The sequence below is a fragment of the Strix aluco genome, chromosome 16, assembly GCF_031877795.1.
Source record: "Strix aluco isolate bStrAlu1 chromosome 16, bStrAlu1.hap1, whole genome shotgun sequence".
Taxonomy (NCBI): domain Eukaryota; kingdom Metazoa; phylum Chordata; class Aves; order Strigiformes; family Strigidae; genus Strix; species Strix aluco.
Genome location: NC_133946.1, coordinates 13,877,862 through 13,887,430, shown reverse-complemented (window position 1 = coordinate 13,887,430; position 9,569 = coordinate 13,877,862).

Here is a 9,569-nt window from a genome sequence, read left to right as displayed (position 1 = left end):
TCCACTCTTGTTTGGTACTTTGGCAACTGCATCTGGACTCCTCTGTCCCCTCCTGGTCTCCCAGTCCAGGAAAGACACCGAGGTGTGGGGTGTGGGCCCAGCCCAGGGCCCCCGGGATGGTGAGGGGCCGGGGCACATGGCACACAAGGGCAGGCTGAGGGAAGTGCCTCTGGTCATGAGGGTGGGGAGACACTGGAGCGGGTTGCCCAGAGAAGGTGTGGATGCCCCGTCCCTGGAAGTGTTCAAGGTCAGGCTGGCTGGGGCTTTGAGCAACCTGGTCTAGTGGAAGATACCTGTCAGCCTCACCTCTGTGCCTGGGAAGAGCGTGGAACAGATCCTCCAAGAAGCTACGGCACATGGAGGAGAGGGAGGTGATTCGAGACAGCCAGCATGGCTTCACCAAGGGCAAGTCTTGCCTGAGCAAGCCCGTGGCCTTCTGTGGAGTGGACAAGGGAAGAGCTATGGATGTCATCTAGCTGGATTTCTGTACGGCCTTTGACAAGGCCCCCCACAACTTCCCTCTCTGTAAATTGGAGACATATGGATTTGATGGATGGACTATTCAGTGGATGAGGAATTGGCTGGATGGTCACATCCAGAGAGTGGTGGTCAAAGGCTCAGTGTCTGTATGGGGAGCAGTGACAAGTGGTGTCCCTCAGGGGTCTGTACTGGGACCAGTGCTGTTTCATAACTTCATCAGTGACATAGGGATCGAGTGCACCCTCAGCAAATTTGCAGATGACTCCAAGCTGAGTGGTGTGCTTGACACACCTGAGGGATGAGATGCCATTCAGAGGGACCTGGACAAGCTTGAGAAGTGGGCCCATGTGAACCTCGTAAAGTTCAACAAGGCCAAGTGCAAGGTCCTGCCTTTGGGTCAGGGCAACTCCCAGTACCAAGACAGGCTGGGCAGTGAAGGAATTGAGAGCAGCCCTGTGAAGGACTTGGGGGTACTGGTGGATTTAAAACTGGACGTGAGCTGGCAACATGTGCTCGCAGCCCAGAAAGCCAACTGTGTCCTGAGCTGCATTAAGGGAAGTGTGGCCAGCAGGTCGAGGGAGGTGTTTCTCCCCCTCTACTCCCCTCTCATGAGACCCCACCTGCAGTGCTGTGTCCAGCTTGGACTCCTCAGCACAGGAAAGACATGGCCCTGCTCGAGCAGGTCCAGAGAAGGCCACAAAAAAGATCAGAGGGCTGGAGTCACCTCCCCTGTGAGGACAGGCTGAGAGAGTTGCGGTTGTTCAGCCTGGAGAAGAGAAGGCTCCGGGGAGACCTTATAGCAGCCTTCCAGTACTTAAAGGAGGCTTGTAAGACAGATGGGGACAGACTTTTAATAGGGCCTGTAGCAATAGGACAGGGGGCAATGCTTTTAAACTGAAATAGGGTGGATCCACACTAGATATAGGGAAGAAATGTTTTACGATGAGAGTGGTAAAACACTGGAACAGGTTGCTTAGAGAGGTGGAAGATGCCCCACCCCTGGAAACATTCAAGCTGAGATTGTATAGGGCTCTGAGGAACCTGATCTAATGGAAGGTGTCCCTGCCCATGGCAGGGGGATTGAACTAGATGACCTTTAAAGGTCCCTTTAAACTGAATCCATTCTAGGATTCTCTGCTTCTGTATACTGCATCAAGCTTCAGTTGCTTCAGGTTGCAAAACACCAAGCTGATTTAGAGAAGTCTAGAGGACTAGATCTTGATGTTTTAAGGAAAATCTGCAAATTGACATATACTTCACCCAAGGAAAGACAGAAGAGCTTTGTAATCATTGGAAAAAGGAAGAGCAGTGGAGTTCAGTCTTCCTCTAAAGAACTCTTAAATGCCCTGTACTGGGTTTGCATGGCAAGGTTTTGGTAGCTGGAGGAGCTTCTGTGAGAATCTGCTAGGAGCTTCCCCCATGTCCAACAGAGCCAATGCCAGACGGCTCCAGGGGATTTCAGGTGTGGCTTTTTAACTTGATGTTTTCCAGTATGCAGGAAGGTTGCCTTTTGCTAGAGGCTGGTCCTGTAGTAGCAAGGAAGCTTGCTGGTGTCCCAGTTGGAGCCAGCTTAGAGCTTTTTAGAAACATAAGATGGAATCTTGAAACATGGAGCAGGAGAGGCTCAGGGCTGGCTGGGGCTGTGCTGTTGCTCCCCACAAGAGAAGGACAAGGAGGAATGGATCTGAGGGCAATGGGAGGGTTGTAGATGGTTTTCTCTCTAATGCATTCATTCTAATATCTACAGGCCAGGTACTACCCGTGGTTGTAGTAACAGTTATCACTAGCTGTATTGGTGCCAGGGTTTTAGCTGATGTCCTTAGAAGCTTTGGTACCACTTGCAAATTTGCTAAAGAGGCTTAATGCTGGGTTGAATTTTAAATGAGTAAGTTTGATTTGTTTTAGGGGTGTGTTTCAGGAAAGTGTACTGGTTGATTTGGTCTGGAAAGCCTGTTTCTAGATAAAAGCATTGCAGCCCTCATCCAAAAGCTATTAGGGGGCTCTGCCAAGGATTGTGTTATATTTTGAAACCCAGGTACTGTCTGTTTGTACATATGTGCACAACTGTACATAATGTAGCAATATATAACTGAGACAAGGGCGGTCCCTGATTCTCCTGCATCAGTAAAACCCACAGGGAGGTGCACTTTGCCATGCACACACAGGCCCACGCGCTCTCAGAGCATCTGATGCTTTTTAAAAGGACCTATTATCTTAAATTTCTTGAAAACTTCCTGAAAATTAAAAATCAATCCATTTTCTTGATCTGTGTCAAGCCAAGTAATCTCATGGAAGTACTTTTTGTGCCCAAAGTGAAGGACTCTGACAGGAGACAAATGCAGTCATTTACCCTGGCAGACTCATTCTCTGCCTGACCTCACCCTAATGGCATTTCAAAAGTGTGGGTGCATTATTTTGTTCAGGTGAATCATTCAAAATTACCATTTGTCTGAAAGAGTTTATCAAAAACTAATGGGATTTTGCAAAATAAATGGGTTTGCAATTCTTCATCTAGCAGATTGCTAAGACATGAAATGGGTCTCTGAAATATTTATTAACTTCTGTTGGTAGCTCTGAATATAAGAAAGGCACGTGCTTTAAACTTTTCTAAAGGAAGTCTTACCCTTTTCAGTTATCAGGAGTTTTTAATGCACAATGAACATGCTAATCATCCAGTTTGCTGCTTATAATACTGTTTGTAATAACAGAAGATTATTTTTAATAAAGAATTCAAATTTTCTAAGAATAATTTTCTAAAAATAAGAATTTTTAGAAAATTCTTTACAATAGTATTTTCTGAATAACTGGTCTTTTCTAGCAGCTCAGAACACTGGTGGATGCCTAGTCCCTGAGGATAAGGAGAAGGGTTTCTCATGTAGTTGCTCAGCGATGGGCGTGGAAGAAAATGGCAGCTATGATGCTCATCAAGCAGAGTACACCATCAAGTTTTGATACCAGATGTAATTATTCACTAGAAGCAAGTGTATATTTAATCCTGTAAGATAAGAGTGTTAAGTAGGCAGGATAGAGTTCACAGGTATGGAATACTGCATTCTTTAATGATGCTGGAGCAGGCTAAAGCTTATTCTCTTCTTTTGTATCTGCATGTTAAAGCATGAACACAAATCAAAATCTTTGTTGGTACAGATCAGTCACAGGTGCAAATGTGCAACCGCAATTTAATTAGGGCAAACTATGTCAGCAAAGGGGAACTTGCCCTTCCCAAAAGGTACCCCTCAAATTGTGCCTTTGCCAGAAGACTGTGCTAAGTAGATGAGCTCTTCCCGCCATAAAATTGTGTTTTGAATCTCATCTAGATTGTCAGATAAGCTTTATGGAGACAGGGATGGTATGCATGTAGCATGTGCTAAACGTGTTTGGACCGTGATATGCTGTCATAACCTAGTTATGACTGGGTTATCTGAGCGATACCATAATATAAGCTTCAAATTATTTTTGCCTTCTCTTTACCTGGTGTTAATGTATATACTCATTCTCCAAGGAGCAAAGGACTATGAGAAGGAAACAAGGAAAGATTATCTGTAGGAAGGGAAATTCCTTCTAACTTTCTCTAAGTCTGTAATTTTCCGTAGTCACCTGTGTTAGTAGTTCTCTTATATTCTTTGTCGATAAACACTTAACTGGCCCAGAACAATAACAGATGAAAAAAGGAGAACACAGTATCACTGAGAGACTGTTTTAATTTTGATGGTCAACAAAACTAACTGTTCAGCAGTGCAAGGGAAAAACAGATGGAAGCAGCAACTCTAAAATCAGATGAGGTTAAGATGAGTTTTTAGCAGAATGTTTCATCTGTAATAGCTAATAACATCTCTTTACATCTTATTTTGAAGGCAAAATATTTTTTAAATAGTTTTTTGTCCAGCATTCTGCAGATGGGGAGAGTTTGGGAATTTTTCAGATGATTTTCTCTAATGAAGTGTTCTATGGCTAAGACCATTGCTGGAATAAAAATGTTAGCTACTTCTGCCTGCAGCTTCTACATCAAAATCCTATATACAGTCATTAACTCTAGCTTCCTCCTTTCTTACTGATCTTATTCATTAATGAATACTGTGGGTTCCTTTATTGCATCTTCTTCATCCTGGATCATTTCAGGGTCACTAAATGTAATTCTTCCCTGTGGGTATATACTAGCTGTTCCTGCTTATTTCACCACATTGTAATTATGGAGAAACAAGAGGTGGCAAATTATGAAAACAATTTAGTTTAATTTAGATTCAGTGTCAGCTGTAGGGGAAAATCCATTTATGCACCCACATTGTTGGCTTTAATTTTTGCTTTGGTTTTAATAGAAAGGGACCTGGTTTTACTTATCCAATGCCTCATACAAGGTAGGAGTTTTGTGGCAGTGTTCTTTTTTCATAGCCAGTTGGATTTGAGATTTAGTACATTTTAAAAGAAATTATTCTTATTTCATCAGGCAAATGCACCTGAGGTCCTGAGTAGCAGCAGCTCTGGCGTTGGTGAATGTCATGGTTGGTTCCCCTGAGGACTGTGCTGTGCGTGATGGGACTGGCTGTGCGTGTGAAAGAAACGGAGAGTGCTGCTGCTCGCAGCCTCTAGCTCTGTTTGGGTTTCTCCTCTCCTGTGCTTTGAGCTAAGCCAGGTCATGATGTAGGGCTGGCTGCTGCCAAAATGCCTTGTGTTTCTTTTGCTGTGTGCGCTGTCGGTAGAAACAGCAGCTTCAAAAAGATGACAACTGACTCCTCTATTTCTTGGAACAGCTACTTCTTTTCTAATCATGCCAGTGTGGAAACAGTTTCCCGTCAACGACAGCTAAGAGTGAACTGCTCATTTTTTTTCCCTTCCTAATTTTGCAAAGTCTGGGGCAGCACACCTTACTTTACACACTGTCCATTACAGCACATGTCCTCGTGCTGCTTATATTCCTCTGGATGTCCCTAGGGATTTATCGTTGAGCTTTTGAGAGGGATGGTTACCAGACACTTCATCTGATTCTGAGAGATGAGGAAAAGGGGAAATGCACATCCTTCACTGGTCGGCAGCAGAAATGATCCACTCTAGGTTTAGTATTACGCTGATCTCACTAGTGTAGTTGGTGTTTAAACCCAAAGATGACAGTTACTTTTCGGTACTTTTGACAACAGACAAAGCAGGTACTGAGTACAGATTTCCACACAGTGCTGCTGTTGAACCTCAGTTGTTTCAGCCTACAGCACATCCATTATTCCAGTCCTTAGACTCTGATCATCAGGAAATGGCTACTGCGTGAGTGCTGCAGTAAGAACAAGTCCCTGAAGTGTCTGAGGGCCATAAGCCCGTTTCACCTCTACCCATGCATCAAATATGAACTCATGTCTCCAGTGACTTAACTTTCTGCACCACCGGTCTCCAGGCCTCTCTGTAATGCTCTTATTTCTGCATGGGTCACAGGGGACCTTCTCAGGCTTTTAATCTGTAGCTTATTGTTTAAAGATTTATTTGTTTTGCAAGACTACTGCCAATGCTGATCACAGGCTGACATCCATGGATGGAAGCTGGGCAACTGGAAGAGTGTCTACTACTTCTCCAACTGGGTGCCTTATCTGTGATGAGACTGCTTTGAAGGATTCAGGTCATTTGCAAATGTCATCTTAAAACAACAAATGCTTAATTTTTCTTGTTTACAGTAGAAATGTGTGAGAGAAAATGAGGTGTAACCAGCAAGTCCCTGGATGTTGCAGGAAAGCTTTTTTTTGTAGAAGTGCCTTGTTTCCATGGCTACCCTTTGTTAAGATTCCTGCTGTTGGGATCAACTTTGATTCTGCGAGTACCAGAGGATGCCCTGTGGTGGGACGGTTTGGTCTCAGGCAGGGGGTGGGGACAGGATATTCCCCTGCACAAACCAGCAGTGTCTGTTTTCTGGGCTCTGCTAATCTCTCCTCCTCCTCCCTCATGTTAAAGAAGGCAATCTCATGTTTCTTTCTCTTCCTTCTTCTCCCTCCAGCAGACTTCCCCACTTCAGGGACACATCACCATAACATTTATTAAGACCAGAAACCATTAAGAAAATGCTGATCTTTCTCCTTGCTGCCAAATCAAGATGGTATAGCCAAGGGAACAGCAGACTTCTTGCCCCCACCCCTGTGCTCGCCCACTGATCAGCCTGTATCCTGCTAAAAAAACCCCAAACAAAAAAAACCAAAACCCACCCAAACCAAAACAACCACAGTCTCATAGAATTGCTGTTAATTTCAAATCGAGATATCAATGTTAAATGTTTCTGTCTCAGATTTTTCCCATGATTTTTTCCTCTTCCAGATTCTCCCTCCCCCATGCAGGCAGCAACAAGTTGGTGGAAGGAATTGTTAATTTTTGGTTGTTAGTGTAGCTATACTCGGATGCCACAATCTCGGGAGTGTTGGGTTATAGGTGAAGTAGTAGTTTTCTACTTATTCACAGATACATCTGTAATAATAGGAAAAGGTTTCTGAAAGCCTAATGGTGGTTTGATAATATTGGTAACTTCTAAAAGTTTTCTTGGATGTTTCTATGAGTTTTTAAGTGTGTCACATATGGATCATTTGATTCCCTCTTTCTCATCTGTTTTGAAATTGCATGTTCTTGTCAATGATGTGTGTCCAGAAGCACCAGACTTCAAACCTATTCATGGATTATTTCTAATTTCTCATTATCTTTCTCTCTTTGGAATTGATTGAATATATCTGGGACTTTCTCTCTTGTCACAAAAAGGAGCAATGCTGCTTGCAGCCTTTTCTCCTACTTATCTATTTCTGTAGCCATGAGGTACAAGAGAAATCTCAGCTTCTATTTTCTTCAATTTTCCGCTAAATTTCCTTTGAAGGTTATCTTTCCTGGAGGCTTCAACTGATCCATTTTCTTTTCATTTCCTTCTCTTTTTTTTGGCACTGTATAATGTATTTATGTAAAGAAGAAGAAAGGAGAGGAGAAGAAAGTATACCTTTCTGTTGACATGAAAACTCTTTGGTTCTTACTCTGCTTCTGGGCTTTCTGCTTGGATATCCTAAATACAGCCATGCATCTCTTCTGTGCTATAAAAGGGAATGCTGCTGTGAAGAATGCGATTTGAAATAGCTTTCCTTATGGACTTTGAATCAGGCCCTTTTGCAGCAGGTCTGTTATCCATATATATTCATGTAATCATAGCTCTTTGCTTTACTGATTCAAAGACAGTTTTAATTATTCCTTATTTTTCTATTTCATCTGGAGCCAATGCAGCTAAAACATATTTATCCTATTTTGGAGAGGGTATGAGCTTTGGAGGGTTGTTTCTGCTCCATGAAGATGCCCCTGGCTGCTCCTTTAGGGTGGGGGCTCTTAACACTCCTGCAAAGGGTCTGTGCTAGGACAAAGTGATCAGGTGAAGAGCAGAGCCATCCTGCTGCTGAGAGTCACACGTGTGTGCATGTAGGTGCCTTGTGTGCCCTTACCTCTGCTGCTGGATACAGAAATTGAGTGTGCCTGGGTGCTTGTAGTGTCCCAGACCCAAGACATTTGAATGACTGTCTCTTTCCCTGTATCCCCACAAGGCAGTAAAGACTGGCTGTGTTTGCCCTGTCCTCTCTCCTGATGGGGCTCATCTGGGAAAGTTTAGAAGCCTTCCTCATTTTGAGAATTAATTGATGGCATCTTTTCCTGAGCATGCTCTGCCCTCAGCTTTTACTTATGCCTTCAAGACTTCATGCAGAGCTTTCTTTTCAAGCAAATTCATCTTTTGATAATTTCATCCCACTTTCTCAGCAACTCTTCTGGACTTTTTTAATATTTTCTGAGTGTGTCTGTGAGCTGCCTGGGAGTTTGGTTAGTATTTAAAAAGTATTTATTTACACATTTCACATTCAGAGCATGTAAATAACCAAATCAATATTGGGTAAGTCCCAGTCCATACCTCAGAACTAATGGAGGGACATTATTGCATCTCTCCAATTCAGAACCTCTCTTGTCCAGAAAACCAACCTTAGACATAAAATTGTTTGTGTTAAAGGAAAACTGGAAGCGATGCAGTTCAGATCAGCCCTGCTCCTGCCACCTTGTATCTTCCTTCTCTGAGGGGGCTGTAGGATGCTGGCACCAAAAAGCCTCCTCAGACACTGGGTGCTCTATGCTAGAACCACTGTCTCATCTAAAACTGCACTTTATATTGCCACCAAATTGCCTTAGCAGGATGAAGAATTAGGCCTGTTGGTTTCTCAGTTGAAAAGCATAGCCATAAAATCCTTGAGAAAAGCAAGTTTTCTGTTCACAGCAGAGCTAATGTAGCTTTCCTACATAACTGTGTTCTATATCTCCATCACCTGCTCGTATCCACACTGTTTTTCCTTCTGCTTTTGTAAGACTTTCTAGTTCCCTTTCTGTATTGCTCTGGGCAAGCAGCAGTGTTTTGGCTGATTGAGAGTTATGGATGGGCTGACTGGCAGGTCAGTTAGTTACGTGTTTGTTAGTCAGCTGGCTGCTCCTTCATGGTATCAGCTTTCCCTCTCTATGTGGCTATTTGCTTGGGTTTCTATCCTCCATCCAGCTGATTTGCATGAAGAAAAAATATTAATCTCAAGTGGTATGTCAAATGTGGCTGAAATTGGTATTAACAGGAGTATCAGTTTGCTTCTTATGCTGAAAAACATCAGTGTGCTCCTATTTGGCCCCAAGTCATTTTATATTTTATTGAAATATTTGCCCACTAGCCTTAAAAGATACCAATAATTGAGCTTTCATTCTCTTTTTTTTTTTTTCTGTGGAATTTTATTCATTCATGGGGGAGCAATCTGATAGCTTCTATAGCATGTAGACCATTGGTTATATGAGTTTAGTAGAAGGTCATTGTGCAGAAGATTAATAAAGTTATTTGACTGTGTTGCATTTCCTCTTTATTCATTGTGTGAGCAGTGTTGACGTGCGCAGTACACTGACACAGATTGTACTGTTTCATCCAAGTACACACAGTCCTATTCTCCCTATTTTTTGTCTTTAAAGTGAAGCACTTGTGAATGATGTGATTTATTTCATTAATGGTATCTTTGCTGCAGGCTGTAGCATTGAGTCTCTTTGTCCTGATGAAGTCTTTTTTATGACAATGATAATATATG